General features: G+C 49.1%; 1 protein-coding gene across 1 annotated transcript in view; it reads left to right on the forward strand.

The window, feature by feature from the left end:
- Positions 1-11,977: 11,977 nt before the first annotated feature.
- The window catches only part of LOC147024049 (uncharacterized), a 75,691-nt gene continuing 67,916 nt past the window's right edge, over positions 11,978-19,752 (forward strand). Inside the window, exon 1 of the mRNA XM_085890227.1 lies at positions 11,978-12,072. The gene's annotated coding sequence lies outside the window, so the exon portion shown is untranslated. The remainder of the gene's footprint in view (positions 12,073-19,752) is intronic.

A 19,752-nucleotide genomic window follows, 5' to 3' on the forward strand; every position in this document is an offset into this window, starting at 1 on the left:
CAGACTCGTCCCGAGTCGTCAAATTTTCGTGTGCCATCATGTGTAGTTTTCCCCTAGTACATTTTACCTACGGATCCCTGAGTGCGACATTCATGGTATTCGTGTCCCCAAAATAAATAACCTGAGGGCTGCGTAACTACCTAAACAAACTCACTCACACGGACGACTTAAATAAAATTGCCGGCGCTAGACAGACATGCCGGGGGCGCACTCATATGTGCAGTACATCTTAACCTTAACTTACAAATTTTACACTAAACCATGGCCCAGGATCATTGAACTCTGCAAAAGAAAGCAGTTAGCAGGGAGCCAGGCTGCCCGCATGCAGTCTCTGGCTCAAACAATGCAGGTGACAGGGAACGTGGCTGGCTGCTCACACGCAGTCCAAGGCCTTCCCTTTTGAACTGAACTCAGTGAACCACAACGGTGCTTGGGCTGCACAAACGCAGTCTCCGTGCCAGCTCAAGTGGCACACGCAATGAACACAACGAATGGATGCATGGACACAAACACGGTGCACGGGCCGCCACTGCAGGCCCGTGTTGTAGCTGCCAACAGGGCAGTTCTTGCAGCTTGCAAACTGTTGCCTTGATCCTGGCGCACATGGAAATGAACAGGGGGGGGGGGGGCAAAGCAAAAATTGAACGGGGCTGGTGAACATGGGCAGTGGGCATGGCATGGCAAAGGTGAGCAGGCAATCACAGCCCGCAGAATAAGGCCGCTGCAGGCAAACACAGCCGGCAGATGAACTGGCCGGCACAGGCCTTGAAGAAAAACAGCCAGCAGATGAACTGGCCGGCACAGGCCTTGCAGAAAAACAGCCAGCCGGCAGACGATCCAGCCGGCACAGGCCTTGCAGCACAGCAGCTGCAGATGAAGCTGGCCAGCCTCTGCCTCGAAGAAAAACACGGCCAGCCGATGAAGTTGGCCAGCCTTTGCCGTTCAGTGGAGGTTGGTGGAGGGAGTGCGGTGGTGTTGGCCACTTGGAAGGCGGGCTCGGACCTACCTACCTGTCTCCCTCCCAACCTATCGCCTTTGCCTGTCACTGTACATACCCACTCCCTTAATTTGTGAAAAACCAATTGAGCCCCCTTAATTTTTTTATTTTTTTTTTATTTTTACTTCCCCACTATAAATCGTCCCCTAACCCCCTTTATCGTCCTTGTTCGGCTAACCTATTCTGTCACCTAGCCTACTCCCAACCCCTACGTTCCCTTCCCGGAGGGGAACAAGGGAGAGCTAACGTCCTGTGTCGAGGCCCAACGAAGCCTCAGAATGGCCTCCCCAGAGTTCGGCGATCTATACACCAAGTGGGTCCAGCGGCCCACAACGACAGCGAGGGGATGGATGGTGCGGAGGGGTACATCTCCTAATCTACCCTAACCATTTAACTGTTAAACTACCCCGGGGCTTTCAACAAGCGCCTCTCGCTTAAACTATTGGTTCTAACAACCCAGATTCCCGTCGCCTGTGTTGGTGTCCTTACAATTTCGGGCCTCGCCCCCCAATTTTCTCTCCGTGCCCTCACACGGTCTCCTGGCTGGGACACGTGGCTCCCTTTGGCAGGCACGACCCTCTGCCGAATCTCCCGCTATGGCACCCCCGGGCACTACACTGCCTCCGAGCCTACCAGCTCCCTAACACCGGGGAGTGCCCCCCATGGAACCTCCCCTGAAACGCACACGTGGCAGGCTGGCTTCCCAGGCCCCTTTCCGAGGGTCACCCTTGCCCACAACACTGCCCACGCGGCTAATGGCGCCCCGGGCCCCCGCACCAAGCAGGCGCACCCGAGCCCACTACTCTATCCCGGCCCCCCATGGGCCCATGGCCTACCGCGGCCGACTAGCCTGGTGCCCGGGGTACCCACTCAGCGATACTCACCTTTCGCAGCCACGCTCCCAAGCCCGTCAACAGGGCTCCTGCACCCCTCCAAATGGGTCTCGAGCCTACTTTCCCACCAACAACAAAACGACCTCCATATTTCAATTTGACTAACCCAGCTAACTCACTTTACTCTGACCCCGGGGTCCCTTGGGCGGGAGTCACTCCTCCCCCCAATCACTCATCGCACCATGCATTCCCCATTCGCTCCACACACACAGACCCGCTGGCCTCACTCACTCAACAAGTACTCACCTCACAACTCACCAACTCTTCAACACACACACCGCTGAACTCTGCCATCCTCCTAACTACATCCCCTAACTAACTCGTGCTCCCACGTCGTCCCTTAAACTAGTAGCACGTTCCTTTTAACACTACGTAGCTAAGCTACGTCCCCTCTACACATTCATAAGTCTGTCCATGTCCTCAAATAATTCCATTAATCAATTTCCCAGGGGGGGGAATTTCCTCCCTTCCTACTGGGCTCGTGAACTCGTCGCAAGACTCTGAGAGCCCTGCGCCTCTGCGGGAGCGGCTGTTCCAGCACCGACTCCTCCGGCAAGACATATCCATGAGGGCGTAAGGTCGCCCTTGTAAGGCCTCAGGCGGTCCGCGTGGACGATCCGGGGGAGGGCTCGTGGTCCCATTTTAATTTTTAGGACCACGTCACTGACTTGCGCCAGGACGACCCCCGGGCCCTGCCAAGGTGAGGTGAGCTTCGGGCATCTGCCCTTCCTTCGCCGGGGGTTAAAGAACCAAATCTTTGCCCCCGGTGGGTATTTGCTCACCTGGCTCCGGTGGTCGTACCTGCGCTTCATTTTTATGCCCGCCTGTTGGAGTTGGTGTCGTGCGAAGGCGTGGACCTTCTCCAAGCCCTCCTCCAACCGACGGGCATAGCCCTCCCCCGGGGGCCTATCAAGCCGCTCAGGCGTCGAACTGCACAATAAATCGACGGGGCTTCTCAGCTCCCGTCCATACATCAACAGCGCCGGACTACATGCGGTAGACCCGTGCTGGGACGCGCGATAGGCCATCAGGAGGTACGGAAGGTGTTCGTCCCAGTCCTCCTGGTTAGTGGCGGTGAAGAGGGCCAACTGTTGGACCAGGGTCCTGTTGAACCTCTCCACCATGCCATCAGACTGTGGTCTCAGGGGCGTTGTCCGTGTTTTTCGATTTTCCAGGAGCCTGCACACCTCTTTTAGTAATTCACTCTCAAAATTTCGTCCCTGGTCCGTGTGCAGCTCCTGCGGAATCCCATACCGGCATGTAAATCCTTCTACGAAGGCCTAGGCCACAACCCCTGCTTCCTGGCTGGGAAGGGCAAAGGCTTCTGGCCATTTTGTGAAATAGTCCATAATTACGAGGACGTACTTATTACCCTGGCGAGTGGGGGGCAGTGGTCCCAAAATGTCCATGGCCACTCGCTCCAGGGGAGCCCCAACCTGATGTAGTTGGAGTGGGGCCCTCATCCTCTGTGGCGGTCCCTTTTTTGCAGTACAGGCGTCGCATGCTCGACACCAGTCCTGTACATCGCGCCCCATGTTAACCCAATAGAACCGCCGGCGGGCCCGAGATTTTGTTTTGGTCCTGCCCAAATGGCCGCCGGCGCGGGTACCGTGCACCTGTTTCAAAATTTGGGTCTTAAACCCATCAGGGACTATCACCAGCCAAGAAGTTTGTTCAGAAGGCATCTCCACCCACTTGCGATACAAGATGTTGTCCCTCATTTCTAGGGTCCTCCACTGAGCCCAGTATGCCTTTGTTCGCGCCCCGAATGGGGCGATTTCCTCCCCACTGGGCCTCCTGTTTTCCTGGACCCATTTGTACACTGGCCCTAGCACGGGGTCTTCCCGCTGGGCCGTGCTCCATGCCAATCCACCAAATTCCTCTCCCGCGGTTAGTGGCAAAGTTGGGCCTACCATCCGGGCCGCACGGACTGGGAGTTTCGGGGAGGCGTCTGCCAATTGGTCCCTCTCCTCATGTCTCATACAATATTTGCAGTTTTCCCTCAGACAGGGGCGTCGAGAGAGCGCATCGGCATTCCCATGAGCCTTACCGGCTCTATGGACCACACTGAAATTGTACTGCTGCAATTTTTCCAACCACCTTGCAATTTGGCCCTCCGGTTCCTTGAACCGTAAGAGCCATTGCAAGGAGGAATGGTCAGTTCGAACCAAAAATTTCCTCCCGTACAAGTACGGGTGGAAATGGCTCACGGCAGACAGCATAGCCAATAGTTCCTTACGAGTTACGCAATAATTTCGTTCGGGCCTACTCATGGCCCGACTGTAATACGCGATCACTCTTTCCACGACCCCTGTGTCTGAGACAAGACTGCTCCCAATCCTTCCTGGCTTGCATCCGTGTCCAGGGTATACATCCCGTCATCGGTGGGGTACGCTAAAACAGGTGCGGATGTCAAACACCCCTTTAATTTGAGGAAGGCCTCCTGGCACTCCTCCGTCCAATTAAATCTCAACCCCTTCTCCGTCAACCGGTGAAGGGGCCTGGCTATCTCCGCAAAGTTTGCCACGAAACGCCGGTAGTAGGAGCAAAGTCCCAAAAAGCCCCGCACCTGTTTGACAGTTGTAGGTACGGGCCACTCCTCTACCGCTGTAATTTTTCCGGGGTCGGTCTTCACCCCCTCGCGGCCTATCACGTGTCCGAGATAGGCCACCTCTGTCGCGAACAAAGTGCATTTCTCTGGGCTCAATTTCAGCCCTGCCTGCCTGAGGTGCCCAAACACCTGGTCCAAATTGGCTATCTCCTGGGTGAATGTTTTAGCGTGTACCAGGACGTCATCCAGATACACCAGGCATGACTGCCACGGCATGCCGCCTAGTACACGCTCCATCAGTCTCTCAAAGGTGGCGGGGCGTTACACAAACCGAACGGCATCACAGTGAACTGATACAGTCCCTTCCCTGTGGAAAATGCCGTTTTCTCCTTCCCCGTCTTATCCATCTCCACCTGCCAATACCCACTCTTGAGGTCCAAAGTTGAGAACCATTTAGAGCCTGCAACGGCGTCGAGGGTATCGTCAATTCTAGGCAGGGGATAGGAGTCTTTGAGTGTCACGTTGTTCAGCTGGCGATAGTCCACACAGAAACGCGTGGTCCCATCCTTCTTTTTAACCAGCACAACTGGTGACATCCAAGGACTTCCCGAGGGCTCGATGACACCTGCATTGAGCATCTTTTCAACCTGTTCATCAGCCTCCTCTCTTTTGCTCCATGGGAGCCTTCGAGCAGGCTGACGGACAGGCCGGGCCCCATTGGTGTGGATCTGATGTTGCACCAGGCCCGTACGTCCAATATCCTCGGGTGACAAGGAGAAGATCCCGATGTGTCGGTCGACCAGCTTGTATAAGGCCTCCCGCTGGGCCTCCTCCAAATCTACACTACTCCGATTTACCATCTCACAAATGGGACCGGGCCAATTCCTAATCGAGTCTGGAGACTCCTTCTGGGGCCGGTCCGGCTCGACGTTATCATCCCTCAGCTCTGCGACCTCTTTTACTGGGATGCAATCTGCCACCTTCGTGCCCTTCCTGATAGTGCGTGGTTCCGTGCTAACATTTATCACCCGTACGGGCACTACTGGCCCGTCGGTACTTACCAGGGTGCGGCCCACGACTAAGCCCGGGGTTGACGGCCCTGCCGGTAGTTCCGCTAGGCCGCAGGGGCCCTGCCACGTTGGGGGTGCTCGCCACCGGGCCGGGACCACCGCCTCGGCACCCGGGGGAATGACCACGGAGTCAGGAGCCTCCAGCTCCACCCTCTCATCCGTGCTCACGCCTCCTAACGGCAACTCCTCACCACCCAACTGCATGACCCCCCGGCCCAAGTCGATCTTACAACCACCGGCCGTCAGCACATCCAACCCTATTAGACATGGGTCGTACACCTCTGCCACCCAAACCTCTATCTTGGTTTTCACAGTGCCCAATTTAAACGACACGAAACCACGTCCTATGATAGGGGCCGTTGCCCCGGTAGCTAGCTGCAAACTATGGTTTTGCAGACGGTGGATCTCATCCCAACCGTCTACACTCGAATCAAGGACCACAGGGCTGATGATCGTGGCGCTTGCTCCTGTGTCCACCACGGCGTCTACCCCTACGCCGGCAATCTTGCACATAATTGTTAAGCTACCTTTGCCAATTTGGCCACAACTGATGACCTGTCGCAGTTCTGAGGGCTCTTCTCCGTCTGAGTCTGCCGAACACGGCCCTACATGTTCGGCACTTCTTAGTTTCCCGGGGACTGGTGGGGGGGGGGATGGTTGGGCCTGGCTATCCCTATTGACCCGGTGCGGAGTTGGTGGACTATGGGCCGGTGGCTCTTCTCTTCGCGGGGGCCTTTCCCTGCGCGGGGCGTTGCACCTCCGCTGCAGGTGGTCCCCTGCGCCACAATTATAACACCTCTTCTGGTAAGGTGTTTGCCTCCAGTACGCCGAATTATACCCCCCTCCATTCCGAATTGGGGTACCCCCCGATGGCCCATCTCCCGCCCTTCCCGGGCCCGACCGCCTCTCCACAGGTCTCCCGAACCGGCGGTCGAACATGCCCTGCACCATCCTTTCCACTCGCGCTTGGTCGCCCAGGGTTTCCCCGGCTCCCAGCGCACTGTCGTGCACGGGGTCCACCTGTCGGACTGCCACCGCATGGCGCCCAGCCCCTCCCAATGGCGTTCTGGCTGCCTCCCAGCAGGCAGCAGTATCAGCCGCCTTCTGGAGGTTGTCCGGGCGCCATACGGTGAGCAATGCTCCGACATCGGTGCCCCTCATTGCTCGAAGGAAATGGTCCAGGGCAATCTCCTCCCGGTACTCCGGCGGCATGTTGGTGTGCGCGATCCCCACCAAGCGGCGAATGTCATGTGCCAATTCTCCCAGTGATTCCTGGGGACGTCGTTTGCGCCCGTTGAGCTGAGCTTTAACAAGCTCGCTCTGCTGGTCCATGCCAAATCGGTTTTTTAGGGCCGAATGGAGATCCTCCAGGGTCGCCCCCTCACTGGGTACCGTGGTCAGGACTTCCAAAGCCACGCCACGCAGGGCCGCTGTGAGTTGTGCCACACCCTGCACCTCGTTCCAGCCATTGCCTCTGGCAACACACTGGAACTGGGCCATATATGCCCTCAAGTCCGTCTTGCCATCGTACGGGGGTAGCGGCACCCTCGGTTCTTTCGAGGTCTCCTCTCGTTCCCTAGGGACTCCGGGAGGAGTGTACCTCCCCAGTCCCAACGGTGCCTCACTCCCGCAGGGTCCGAGCCATTTGCCCGGGGGCTCCACCACCCTTGTCTGCGTCTGTCCGTGCCCCGCGTCGTCCCGCTTATTCTCCCAAGCCATTGGACTCACACTCTGCACACCCCCTGGAACAGTCATTCCGGGTACCCCCATTAGGCCAAAAGACCCCGCGGTCTCTACCCTCCCCAAGCTTGGCATGCTCACCCCCGCATCGGGCAAGCCTCCTCCTCCGCCCTGTGACACCGGCCCCCCCTGGGCACGATCCGCCTCAAGGGAGTATATCCTCTCCCCCTGTTCCCGAAGGAGGCCACCCTGCTTCTCACACTGGGCCTCCACCCTATCCGTCAGTCTCTTCTCCATTTCCTCCATTTTCCCCTTTATTACCCCATTTATTTCCTCCCCTATCGTTCCTAACGACAGTTCCCCGACTTTTTCTCTTATTTGCTCCACCTCCCCTTGTACCTGTGTCACCATCTTATTTGTCTTGGATATTTCCTCCCTCATTGTCCTAAACTGCTCTTCTGTCTCGCCCCGGTTTTTTCCTATCTGCTCCCCCAGTTCCTCTGTCTTTTCTCCGGCTTTCCGCTCCATTTCATTAATTACCTCCTCATGTCTCTTTCTACATTCCTCCGCCACCTTCTTTAATCCTTTCTGTGTCTCCGCTTTTACCTCCTTTCGCAGGTTTTCAACTTTGTCTGTCATTTCCCGATGTCTTTTCTCACAGTCCTCCTTCACGGCTCCCAATCCCTCCTTTATTTTCCCTTGTTCTCTTTTTAATTCCTCTATCGCCGTCGTGTTCCTCCCGATTTCCTCCTTTATTTGGTCTTGTCCCTGTTTTACTTCTCCCAATCCTTTTCCTACTTTGTCTATTTTTCCCACCACCGTCTTTATTTCGTTTACCCTCTCTTGTTTACTTTCTTCCATTGCGACTCCCACTCCTTTTACTTTCTCTTTTAACCCGGTCACCTCCGCTCGTATCGTGTCGACTTCCTTTTTCATTTCGTTTTTTAGTTCTTCCAAGCTTCCTTTCAGGCTCATTCCCATGTTCTGCGTCTCACCCCATAGCTCTTTCATTTCTTCCTTCATGTTTGCTTCCATTCCGTTTATTTGCTTGTTCATTTCGTTTTTCATTTCATTTGTATTTGTATCCATCTTTTCGTTCATGTGTTGTGTATTCGCATCCATCGTCGTTTTCACTTCATTCATTTGCTTGTTCATGTCTTTCATTTCATTTGTATTTGTATCCATCTTTTCGTTCATGCCTTTCATTTCGTTTTTTATTTCATTTGTCATTGCCGCCAGCATGGCGCATAGCTGGGCCACGTCGGGTGCGCTTGAGTGAGCCGTTTCGGCAGGGGTTGGGGAAGGGTCTTGGTGGAGAGGGGGGGGGAGGTGTCATACACCGCGGCCGCTGCCGCACCCACCTCGGGCCCTGGGTTCAGTTGGGCGAGTCCGTGTTCCTGCACAATCAACATTTCCTGCTCGGGGATTCCATCCTGGACCATGGATCCTACACATTCTACATCCATTTCTAATACCCCTGGCTCCCGCTCGCCTTGAGACGCCATCTTGCTTCTCGTGAAGGGTTAATTTGCTCGCTCGTAATTTGGAGGGAATCGGGGGTCGCTTCTCTCACCCCTGGACCGATTCCCGTGAATTTAGCCGGAGACAGGAGAGCCCGTTTTCCTGTTCTCCGATACCAGTGCCGCGAGGAGGGCGATGAGTTTATATCGCACGACCTGACACCAGTGTTGCGGATTCCGCGCCCGCCGGCGTGCTGACGGCCACGTAACTCGAATCGCGGCACGTCGCCCACCGGACGGACAATCCAGTCGTGACCCTCTCGGACTAACGCCGGGAACCAGTCACGGGTGGACCTTTCGGTCTCACCGCGATCGAGCCAATCAGCCCCCGCGTGGGATAGGGTTGCTCGCCAAATTCGACCTACCTAAGTACCCACGCGGAGGGTAGACCGGGCGATCGCACCTCGCCGCAGGTCGACTTCGGACACGGGCCACTTAAGCGACCCGTTCCGTACTATCAGAATAACCGAGCGGTGTTATCGTCGACCTCGACGGTACGATTAATTATCGGGCGTACTCAGCCCACTACCAACCCTTTACGTGAAGCAAGATGAGGGTTCAATGGGAGAAATGACGAAGCGAAGCGGGAAACAGTTCAACAATAAAGCACATTTATTCGCGACGAACGGAAAGCACACAAATACAATTCCACCAAATGCACACAAAAAAGACACAATTCAATTTACACAAAAAGCAAATGTAAAAGCGAAAACACAATGCAGAGCTAATACCGACTACCGAGCACACGGCAACACTTATACAATCCTACTTCACAGACGGCGCCGACAACACATACCCAAAACCAAGGAAAAGAAATCCCTCAAGGATGAGGCGGGCCTGAGGCCGAGACCGGGTCGGGCCTACCCGTCTGGTGATGAGACGCGGAGCGGCGATGGCGCCCCAACCCCGCGGGCCTCGCGGAGGGTGTCTGGTAGGGGGTGGGAAAGGGGCCCCCTTGGTCGCACTATCTCAGCGCGGGGGGGGAAACAGGAGGGGGTTGTTGATGCTCGGGGTATAGAGGATCTTTATTATCCCTGGTGTGCGTCTCCACCTCGGCCAGGTCGCGCTGTCGGCCTCCCTCGGGCGTGCAGCTCCCGGCACCGACGCGAGCACCCCCTCGTCTGCCTTCGCCGCTGCCGCCTCTCCGCCTCTGGACTCTCCACCCTGGACTCTTCTTTGGGCTCTCCTCGTTCGACTCTCTTCAGCTTCTCCAGCTACTGCAGGCTTCGGGCTCCAGACTTCCACACGGCTCTGACTGACGAACACGGTCCTTTTATCTCCCCGTAGCTTCGCCTTTGACCCCCTCCCTTTGACCTTTCACCTCGCTCCCCATTGGCCCGAGAAAAAGTGGGCGTGAAGGCTTTTTGATCCACAAATTTGCATATATCGATCGTCCTGGAGGCGGGGCCAAATCGCCCCTCGCTCACCGATTGGACGGCAAAAAGTGGGCGTGTGTCGTTTTTGATCCGTTTTTGAAGCACAAAATCCGTGATTTTGTACACGCTGTTCGACGCGCGCCCTGCCCGAGTCCAACACCGGTACCCACAGCGGGGCAAGAACGGTGGCGATGCTACGGTAGCGAGGTGTGACGGGAAGGTCGTGGCGGTTGTGGTGAAGCGGCGTTGTGGTTGGTGGTTGATGTTGTGGTTGTGGTGGTAATCATGGCAGTTGGTCCAAAATAAAGATAGTAAAAGAAAAACGGCTATCCTGAAGAGTCGCAGCTCGCATAAATGACATGTATTCCCACTAGACAACGGGTTTGGGCCTAACTACACATGTACTTACCGAGATACCTCACCTAAGGGACCTGAATGGTGGTTTGCGAATTTGGTAACCACAACAATATATATGTATATATATATATATATATATATATATATATATATATATATATATATATATATATATATATATATTTATATATATGTATATATATATATATATATATATATATATATATATATATATATATATATATATATATATATATATATATGTACAGAATATGAGTACCAGTGTACTGGGCCGGTGTATACCCCGGTCAGAATAGGTGTACCATATCCCTGTGTCGTAAGAGGCGACCAGGGTTGCGTCAGGAAGGGCATCTGGCGTAAAACATGTGCCAAATCACTATGCGGATCATACGGATGACCCGCTGTGGCGACCCCTAACGGGAGCAGCCGAAAGAAGAAAAGGAGACAGTGTGTGTATATATATATATATATATATATATATATATATATATATATATATATATATATATATATATATGTGTGTATATATATGTATGCACAGTATATCTATATTTCTGTATATATATATATATATATATATATATATATATATATATATATATATATATATATATATATATATATATGTATATATATGTATACACAGTATATCTATGAGCCTGGTGTTGGCGCACTGGTTAGGGCAGCGGCTTGGGGTCCAAAAGGTCCTGAGTTCAAGCCCCGTTGGGCCACTGAAGTAATACACCAGGGGGTTGACTCAACCTGTCATCCTTCCGAGGTCGGCAAAGTGAGTATCAGTGTACTGGGCCGGTGTATACCCCGGTTAAAATAGGTGTACCATATCCCTGTGTCGTAAGAGGCGACCAGGGTTGCGTCAGGAAGGGCATCCGGCGTAAAACATGTGCCAAACCACTATGCGGATCATACGGATGATCCGCTGTGGCGACCCCTAACGGGAGCAGCCGAAAGAAGAAGAAGAAGATACACAGTATATATATATATATATATATATATATATATATATATATATATATATATATATATATATATATATATATATATAATTCCAGCAGAGTGTGTGTGTGTGTGTGTGTTTTTTCATAGTCCTATCCATTCGTATTGAGGAACGGTATTGAGTTAGGTTCAAAGAGTAGTTGGGAAATTCCAACAATGTGACTGTTCAAAAGGAACCCATATGTGGAAAAATAGATGCATGATGGGTCGTGAGTTTTTAACGTTATTCATCATGAAAAGAGAATATACAACGACTTTTATCGTTCTACACTAAAAACGAAATTGTATTAAACATCTGGAATGAGACTTCAGTCTCCTACTGGAGAAATTAATTGTTTCTACCTATATATTGTGTATGTAATCCCTGTGACACAGTGACGGTATATCTATTTTGATGACCTTCCCAAAAAAATATTTCCCCTTTGTGAATTAAACAAGGCCTACAGATACAAGTACACTTTTCTTACTCAGGTGGACGTGTGTGAGGAGAGGATGAACTTTCGAACCAGAAAACACAGCTGTTTCTGAAAACCCTCGGAATCCCAAAGGTGAACTGTGGGTGACCACAGACTCCCAGAACCATCATCACCGAGGTGAGTCATTCGGGTGGACATTTACATCTGCCAGTGTGTGGGGACTCAGCATTTGCCAGAGTTGAGGAAAGAGGCAGACATGACAGAATCCTTACACAGGGTATAAATCGCAGCACAAAGTGTGCATATTGGCTGTGACGCCACATCTGCCTGAACTCGGTGCTGTCTGACTTTTTCAAGCATCACATTCCTCGAGTATCGCTTTCACAATTTATTTTGCGATTAGTACAATGGGAATGGGAGGATGGTGAACGAGGCAAAGAGGGAACGGCGTGGAATGGAGTCAGTTAAAACTGTGTGCACATGGCGGCGATGTTCATCACAGGGCTTCCTGCAGTTGATATTGAATGGATAGTGGCAGCTGTTTGGAAAGAACATCGTTTCTGGGTCGGGGTTCAGTGTTTGCTGCCAGTTTGGTGATTTTTCCATTAAGGAACGAACAACTCACAGATCGTGATTAACTTCTGCTCCACCATTGAGGGCCAGTTTTGCAGCTATAAGATGATTCGTGTAATTATTCTCGGTCCATTGTTCTGCCACAAACAAACTCACCTGATAGTGTGTGTGTGTTTTTTTGTTAGGGTTAGTGGAATTTTTGCTAACATATTTATTTGTGGAATATTCTCCCTGAGCTTTGGTTTGGTTTACTTGTTCCCATCAGAGCACCTTCCCCAGGATTCATTTCCCATGTATCATGATGATTTGTTCGTTGTTTACTACTTTCTTTGTGGCCCTCATCAATTTGAGTAGACACTGTCTGGAGGTTATACAGATTGCTGCACATTCCAATTCGTAGGAATTATTGTTATTATTGATTATCATCTTCATTAATTGTTTCTCTGGATTGGCAGATGGGGTATAATGCCAGTTGCTAATGTTCAGTGCAACATGACCGAGAATAAAATAACTTGTTGAATGCAGTATTCTGATCTACCATACTCTGTTACAGAGTGTCGGTGCTGCCAAAGCAGTTTCTTGGCAAGAGTTATACTATGTGGTTTGCCATTGCCTTCCCAGCAGTAGTTAGGATCGCAATTTGTAATTTGCTCCTGGTGCCAGTGATGGCTTACCTACTCTTTGAGAGGGACACTGTGGGATTTTTAACGTCCACCAACTAATCCCGGAAGACGGGACGCCCGAGTCAACGTCCAGGTGAGGGACGGCACACACATTGATGAATAACCATGCCTGTGAAACACTGGGATGACAGTTTATTACTGGGCCGGGTTCCAAACCCAGGCTCGTCAGTTTGGAGGCAAGTCAGCGAGCATACCTTTAGGCCACTCTGCCAGTCCAAATACAGTATAGAGGTCACTAAAGGTCATTCATATGTACAACACAACACTGTGAGCATGGCAAAAATTAAAGTACAATACATGTTATACAGATAAAGTAGAAAAACTGGAACACATTATGGTTACTAGCAGAGTACCTGCCCCACGGGCGATGTTGTTCCAAGCATGCAACACTTTCTTCTGATGCATGCTTTTACCTGGGAGGTGTGTAAGCAACTGACAGTTCTGGAAAGGCCAAAAAATAAAAAATAAAACCAAAAAAAACCTGGGTTACGTGCGTGAAGCAAAAACATACCTTCTGCTGATAATTAAAAACACCTCACTGCACTGGAAAACATGGGGACAGGAATACTGTACTGGAAATGGTGGAGAGTTATAATACCCACCTGTAGGCAGCGCTACATGATACACATTTACATGGAGAACTTGCGTCCCCCCACCCCAACCCCCTCACCCCTCCCGGAAAAGATAAAAACACCCCTATATATTAATTGGGGTCATACTGATCCTATGTAGCAAGTCTGGATGTAATTGGCCCAGAACTGTAGGAGGAGTAGTGTGACAAACAAACCCCCAAACAAACAAACAAACAAACAAAAAACAAACAAAACAACTTCTTTTATATCGAGCAATAGAAACATTTTCGAACACAGTTCTGTCAAAACACTAATTTCTACTTACAAAGTTTTAATGAGCGTATCGACATTATATACGAGGGCGAGTCAAAAAGTATCCGCAATATATTTTTATTCATATAATATAGCTACAATTGATCATGTACAAGAGCATCATTTTTACACATAGTCCCCCTCCTTTTCAACACGCACAGTCCATCAGTCCATGGTCTCCGTATGCCCTCAGAATAAAAATGTTTTTGGTTGAGTGACAAGCCACACATGCACCGCTTCTTTTATTTGTTGGTCACGAGCAAAGAGGCGACCTCTAAAAGCATCTTTGAGTGGACCAAACAGGTGAAAGTCCGAAGGGACCAGGTAACGACTGTACGGTGGATGCTCCAACACCTCAACGTTCAATTGCCGGAGGGTTTCGACCATATGGGTGGCAGTGTGTGGACGGGCATTGTCATGCCATGATGCAACACCTTTTGACAGGAGCTCTCGGCGTTTCCATCGAATAACTGGTTTCAACTGGTCCCAAAGTATTTCACAATAACAGACACTGTTTATCGTTGTGTCCCCCTCTTGATGGTGTTCCAAAATTGGGCCTGGTGAGCCCCAGAAAAGTGTGAACATCACTTTTCTGGCCGTTGCTTGACTTTTGAACTTCTTTTTGTTGACTGGTGATGTCGGATGTTTCTACCCCATATTCTGGCGTTTACTCTCTGGCTCGTAACGGTGGATCCACGTCTCGTCTCCAGTGACAATGCATCTCAAAAAAGCATTCCCTTCATGACAAAAGCGGTTCAAAAGGCTTTGCCAGATTGTCACACGGTTGCAATTGTGCTCTTCTGGGAGTCGTTTTGGAACCTATCTTGCAGAAACTTTATGAAAACCAAGTCGGTTGTTGATGATTTCATGTGCAGAACAATGACTGATGTTCAGATGTTGTGCCACTTCATCAATAGTCGACCGTCGGTTATCCAGAATCATGGCACGGACTCGTTCAATGTTTTCTTCTGTTGTGGATGTGGATGGGCATCCAGATCGTTCATCATCAGTGACACTTGTGCGACCGTTTTTGAACATGATAATCCAATCATTCACACTCTGCTGCAGTAAAGCAATGTTCCCATATTGTGCTGAAATTCTGCGATGTATTTATGCCCCTGGTACACCTTCAGCCTACAAAAATCGTCTCACTGCACACTGCTCTTCATTCGTGCAAACGGACAGTGGAGCGGTCATTTTAACTCCCTTGCACGACACAACTACTGACTGTTTAAGGTTGAAACTGCTTCACAATGGTGCAGGCAGTTCGCGCCTGTACCCGCAAGTACAATAAGCAATGTAATCAACACAACGCAGTTTTTAATAAATCATTGCGGATACTTTTCAACTCACCCTCCTATAACTCTGGAAAGACTTACACTGGTCTCCTTTGTGAAATTGGTTTGCAAAACTCCTGGCTTTCTTGAAACAGATGATAATAATGCAAGTTATAACCCTATTAAAATTTATGACAGTTCTTTTGAATTCATTCATTCATCATCTCAATCATCCATTTATTGATATCTTTGAAAATTCAGATCTTTTATGTACGCAGTTCAAAAATGTTTCATATGATGCACAACTATAGTTTGCACGGCTTGAGTCAACGAGCGATTCTTTGGTTCCTTCTTGACGAAATAAATACAATTCATAACTTGTGCATTTTTTTTAGTTGGGGGCTCTTCTTCTGCAGATGCCATCATGCAGTAACACTGAAGATTTCATTACCTGAAAGAAAGAAAGAAAAAAAAAACGATGTTAGGACATCACTTCTTACATAATGCACAATACCACAACATAAAACAAATATAAATAATGTAAATATATAGTTAATTTTAATATATTATCCACATCTCAAGGTACATAATATTTTAGTTGTGGTGAAAGCACGCAAGCACAAATGTAATGAAAAAAAATTATTCTTTCATGTCGTCTGGCTGCAACGATATGAAAAAAATGTAAAACAAGCCACTAGGCGACATGGGTGGTCGCTAGACTAAGGCGAATTTTAAATATGTTGATAAGAGAACACATCAGATGGCATTTTTGCTGTTCGTTGTTCCATATAGGAACATGACGAGCAACTGTCCATTCATCATTTGTGTTCGATTCCCTCACCCTATGTTAGGGAATCCCAACGCGAACGTTGTGGTGAAAGCATATAGTAATATAATTGCATACTAGTAACACAGTTTTTGACGGATCGGGCTGAAAATTTTTGACAAAGGTTGATTATAGTGCGCATAAAAGTGCGGAAGCCGATTTTTGATTTTCGAAAAAAAATTTTTTCGGAGTTTTTCAAAAAATTCAAAGTCCCGTTGCAAGGCAACGGTGCTGTCCATAGCAACGGTGCTCAAAAGCATACGACTAGATCCTGGTATGAACCTACCAGTCAAGTTTCATCAAAATCAGTTGACTCCTCTGGCGTCCAGAGCTGTCCATTACATACAAACAAACAGACAGACGGAAAACCTGAGACTAAGAGTAGTCTAGCGACCGCCCAATTAGGGCCACCATATTAAAATCCAGAATGGCAACCTTCGGAAAAATATAAAAAAATGGCACCAACCCCAGTGTGATAGCTCAGGGTATAAAGTGAATAATAAAGACAAGTCCAAACAAGAAAAAGAGCAATCATGGATTGCAGACCCTCGCCAGGACTTGTTTTGTGTGGTGTTTGTGTGCTGGTGTGTTCTGTAATTAATAATAGACATCACTATAACTGCCACTTTATAACTGCTGGCAGTGATGACCGTGTACCAAGACATCCGGCTTTGCAACCCTGCTTTTATCGGAAACCTAATGCTGATCTGCATCCAGACCTTAACCAAAATCAAGTCAGCTTGTTCTTAACCAAAACAACCTACCAAACTCAACCACAAAATTTGTCATTAAACATCCATAACTTTGAGATATCATGCCATCAATTGTTTTTGGCCCCATCTCTCAATGGTGAAGAATCGTTTGAAAAATTCTCGTATCCGGATCTGGATTCTGATCTTCACAAAAGTCGAATCAATTCGGCCTTTTCACACACCTAATGTGTCCACCAAGTTTCATCCAAATCCGTCCACAACTTTTTGAGATATTGCACAATATATCATTTTAGCCCCTCACTCAATGGTAAAAATTCACTTTAAAAATTCTCGGATCTGAATCCGGATCTTCACCAAAATTGAAGTGATTTGTCCTCATCACACAGTCAACCTGTCCACCACGTTTCATCCGAACCCAAACAAAATATTTTGAGATATTGTGCTATATATCATTTTTGGCCATATCTCTAAATGCTGAAGCATCACTAAAAAAATTCTCAGATCCAGATCCGGATTCGGATCTTCACCAAAATTTAATCGATTCGTCCTTGTCGCACACCCAACCTGTCCCCCAATTTTCGTCCAAATCCATTCATAACCTTTTGGAGATATTATGCTATATATAGTTTATGCAATTTTAAAATTTGGCCTGTGATGACCTTTTGGCCTATCAGGTTAGATATGGGAGCATGCACTGGAGCAGCGCATCACTGCGTCTACTTTCTGCTGGTACTCCAGGGGCCTCCCTCCATCTGGCCATCATCCAGGTAGATGTCCATCCCCATCTCCTTGAAATGCTGATCAAGCTGCTGCAACCACGAGGCACATTTATTGCCCATTGGCTTCTTCCACTGACGAGGCTCCCTCGCTGAGAGAATCTGTTGAGCAGGATCAGCGTCTGGAAAACAAGCCACATGTCCATACAGCCGCAGCTGATGCTCATGAGTATACAAGTAACAAATATCATTTCAGTCTCTCTCAGCAACCGCTTTTTGGACACAAAGTCTAACCAGCGAGAGCCAAGGATTTTCCAAAGAGACTTGGTACCGAAGGAGTTAAGTCTCCATCTCAGATCCTTGGTCAGAGTCCAAGTCTCACATCCGTAGAGCAAGACTGGAAGGACCAAGGACTTCAAGGCTCAGAGTTTTGTCCTCCTGCCTTGGTACCGACACTGCCACACACAATGATCCAGTCAATCCATGACTCCCCAGGCCCGACCCAGACGTCTTTCGAACACTGACTCACAACATGCGGAGACATGAATAATATCACTGCAAAGGTAAGCGAATCTCTCCATGACCTCAACATCCTCACCATAAACAGGTACAGACAAGATTGCAGTATCCAATATTTGATTTTAACCCTGGATCTTATTTTTGACCCAAGAAACCCATAATCCCAGTGTCTAAGCTCCTCATTCAGCGCCCTGAGGGCCCCCTTAAGATATCCAGTGTCTCTGCAAAGATGACTGCATCATCTGCGAAATCAACGTCAGAGATGTTGACATTCCCAAACGATGCACCGCATCTTGATCTCTCCAACATGCTCCCCAGAATCCAGTCCATACAAGCACTGAAAAGTGTGGGGCTCGTGCACACCCCTGTAAAATCCAGTAATACCTGGAAATAAGTCGGAAATGGAAACACCACATCTCACAGCACTCTAAGTACCAAAGTATAGTTCAGACATCAGATTGATCAGTTTTGGTGGCACCCAACAAAGACCGAGAATCCTCTAGAGGGCATCCCGATTCACCGAGTTGAATGCTTTGCGGAGATCAACATCGGCTGTGAACAGCCCCTGCCGAAATTCTCATCTGCGTTTGGTGATGACCTAAGGAGCAAGTATACAGTCAATTGTTGACTTCTTAGGTGTAAAACCCAACTGCTCTTGGCACTGGTGCTCAAGCAGATGGTGGCAAACCCTATCAAGAATTATGCGAGCAAAGACCTTGCTCGGCACGGAGAGCAGCATCACCCCTCGGTAGTTGTTGCAGTCCTGGCGATCACCATTCCCTTCACAGAGAGGGACAACAAGGTTCTTCATCCAGTCAGTTGGGATGATGCCTGTGTTCCAAACAGAGCACAGAACTGCCTGCAACAACATGAGTACAGCATTTCCACAAGCCTTGAGAAGTACAGCATGGATGCCACAGATCCCAGGTGCTTTACCCCATTTCAACCGGTTCACGGTAGCCTGTTTCGATAAATGAAGGTGGTTCATATTTTATTGGAGGGTCGGTAAAAGGGATATGCTTGGGATATGCAATTCTAAAACTTTTCACCGGTGGTGTCCAACCCAACAGCTGGCAGTTCTGAATCATCATCCAGCATACATCAATGAGCACATCGTCAATCTCCTTCACCTCACCACCAGCGTTTGGAACACCAAGTCCAGCGATGAGCCTGTGTGTGCCTAAATCATGAACCAGGAGACAATCTTTTGGCCGATGTTGACCTCAAAAATATTTATTCAATGAATTCAGTGCCAAAATATGCAAATCCTGTTCAAATTTCTCGTCAATGGAATGAAAATTGAAGATTTAATGAATTTGACAAAGTTGTTGACCTTTTGACCTCAAAAACAATGGGCTTCTTGCTTTTGTCAAACTCTACCAAGTGGTGAAGTCTTGTGAAGATTGGTTGTAAATTGTGACCTGTAGGCGATTGATATACAAACAAACAGACAGAATAACACACACGACCAATCAATATACTTGAAAAATCTTAGATTTTCACTCATAATATGCAGACAGACACGTGTGAAAACTTTACCTCAGTCTACCTTCGGTTGGTGGGCAGAAGTAATAAATCGCAGACAATGTACCTTCAGTGGGCGGAGGTAATGAAATGCAGATCTACACCTTCAGCACAGAGAAATACTTTGTAAAATACACATGCA

The sequence above is a fragment of the Eptatretus burgeri genome, chromosome 7, assembly GCF_056783735.1.
Source record: "Eptatretus burgeri isolate ZD-2024b chromosome 7, Ebu_testis_v1, whole genome shotgun sequence".
In the NCBI taxonomy this organism is placed as follows: domain Eukaryota; kingdom Metazoa; phylum Chordata; class Myxini; order Myxiniformes; family Myxinidae; genus Eptatretus; species Eptatretus burgeri.